The sequence below is a fragment of the Phascolarctos cinereus genome, unplaced genomic scaffold, assembly GCF_003287225.1.
Source record: "Phascolarctos cinereus isolate Bilbo 61053 unplaced genomic scaffold, phaCin_HiC Scaffold_726;HRSCAF=1367, whole genome shotgun sequence".
Classification (NCBI taxonomy): domain Eukaryota; kingdom Metazoa; phylum Chordata; class Mammalia; order Diprotodontia; family Phascolarctidae; genus Phascolarctos; species Phascolarctos cinereus.
Window position 1 is genome coordinate 407,725,542 of NW_027556098.1, and position 2,492 is coordinate 407,728,033.

A 2,492-nucleotide genomic window follows, 5' to 3' on the forward strand; every position below is an offset into this window, starting at 1 on the left:
CCCACCCACTACAGACATAAACACACATACCCACCCAGGGCTGGCCAACCATCCCGCCCCGCTCAGACAGGTGGAGGTGGAGAGAAGAAAAGCATAGAAAAGGACCCGGATGGGTGGGAACCATATTTAATATAATAAGCAAAGTGTGTCCTCCTCAAAGAATCCAGGGCAAGGAGGGGCCTCGAGCCAGGGACAAGGACAGAGAGACAAACAGATGGAGTGGGACAGCAGAGAGGAGAGAAGACAGGAGAGAAAGAGACACAGAGACAAAAAGGCCTATATGCTCCCTATCCACCTCTTAACCTTGGGGCCCCTGGAACCCCTCAAGTTTTGGTTTCTCAGGGGATGCACAGGGGAAAGACTGTCAAATGCAGAGTCCCAGGATGTGAGTTCAAATTCTGCTTTGCCACTTACTACCTACATGGCCTTGGCCAAATTTTGCCACCTCTCTGTGCCTCTGTTTCCTCATCTGCAAAACTGAACCAGTTGGACTGGATCGAGGATCAAGGTTCCTTCCAGTTCTGCCTGTAGAGCAACCACTCAGTTCTTGGTTAAGAGCAAGGTCCCTTCCTTAGCTCCTTCCCACAGGGTTAGGGTGACTGGCCCACCTCCTATTGGCAGACTGAGGGAAAGCAGGGGGGCAGGCCAGAGACACAGGATACACAAGGCAAAGCAAGCCTTGTAAAGGTAGTACAAGGTCAGCCAGTGAGTCAATAAATATTTACTAGGCACTCAGACATCCATCCTTCCAGTCCCTCAGTAGACACAGAACCTGTCTTGGGGGGTGGGGGTGGGGGCACACTGCAATAAGATGGGGTGGAAGGGGAGTTACTAGACTAAGTGGAGTTCATTAACTATTAGAGCTGAAAGGAAATTTAGGGATTATCTAACCCAAGTGCCTCATTTTACAACTAGAGAAACTGAGGTCCAGAAGAGGCATTTGTGTAAAGTAACATAGTAAACAGCAAAGATATGATTTGAATCGGGGTCTTCTGACTCTAAGCCCATTGCTCTTTCTCCTCATCATCCTGGTGGTGGGGCTCAGCAGCCCCTCAACTTGTGAAACAGGAGTGCCACCAGTGAAGACAATTACAACCTGCAGGGGGCGCCAGAGCCAAGGGAGAAACAGTGTGTATGTGTGTGTTGGGCGAAGAGATGCAGGGTAGGAGAGGGGACCAATCCGTGACCCAAAAGGCACTAAAAGCCAGGAAAGAGCCCCGGACTGAGGACGCGGAAGTGGGCCGCTCTTTCTGGAGCTGATCTTGATCACTGGTTCATGTGAATCACTTCTCCAGTCAGCCAATCATTTTAATGATGGCTTAATTATTTGTTGATTACTCAATCAACCATCAATAGGAAATGCCTACTGGGTGCTTCAGCAGAAAAGGCTTGAAGGAGATGCAGTCAAGCTCTGGGGCTCCGGCCAGTGGGAACCGCCCAGGGAGGGGGCCTTAGCCAGGTGGGGCCAGGACCTCTGTGGACAGGGCCATGGGTGGGGGGGGATGACAGGTCATATGGTGGCCTCAGCCTCATCTGATACCTGCACATCTAGGGTTGTAGGGGCTAGCATGATGGTCACTCAGGCTCACCCCTCCTTGCTGAGGGGGTGACACAGGGGGACATGGCTTGTTCTCTCCAGCATGGCCTACTGCCTGTCCCATTTCACCAGGCAGAGTCGGTTAGCTAATTACACAGGTTTAGTAGGGAACCTTTTTGAAAAATGTGTGACTCACAAAAAAGTGATTCCCTCATGGAAGCCCAAGGCACAAAGGAATCTCAAAGACATCTAGGCCAAAACACTCATTTCATGGAGGGAGAACCTGAGGCTCAGGAAAGCCTTGGCCTGAGACCCCCCCAACCAAGGAGAATGAGGGGCATCGCCTAGTGGGAAGAGCTCTCTCTAGATGTGGGTTTGTATCCATCCTGGCTTGGACACCAAGCTATGGGCTCCAGCCGAACCGCTCGACCTCCAAAGGGGGTGGATGGTTCTGCCGCTGGCTTCCTTAACGACGTGCGGCTTTGTGTCTCTCAGCACCACCAGGAACTGAGCTGGAAAGAGAACCCCTGCTCCCACACTGGTCATTGGTCAGCCTACAAGCTCACGGAGCCAAAGGACGAGTAAAGTTGGGGCCCCAAGGTACTGTAGGGTTCAGACTGGGAAGAATGGGCTTAAAGAACTAGGCACCTCTTTGCTAAACTGCTCCATCTTGAGGCCAGGTCATGTCAACTGCACTCCTTAGAGGACTGGTATAGTTAGCTCAGATCTCATCTGAGACCTCCTGGAAACCATCCCAAGGCCCTGGGGCCAGGGCTCCTGAAGCTGGCCAACCTCCCCCCCTTCCCCACCAACTGCACATCTTCATCTCAGGGTGATCCCACCTGGCTACACTGGGGGGAGGGGGCACAAAGGAGAGACAAGATAATGATTTGTTTCCAACATTCCTTCCCTTTGGCCCACAGCCCCATCCCAGACACCCACACTCAGCTACAAC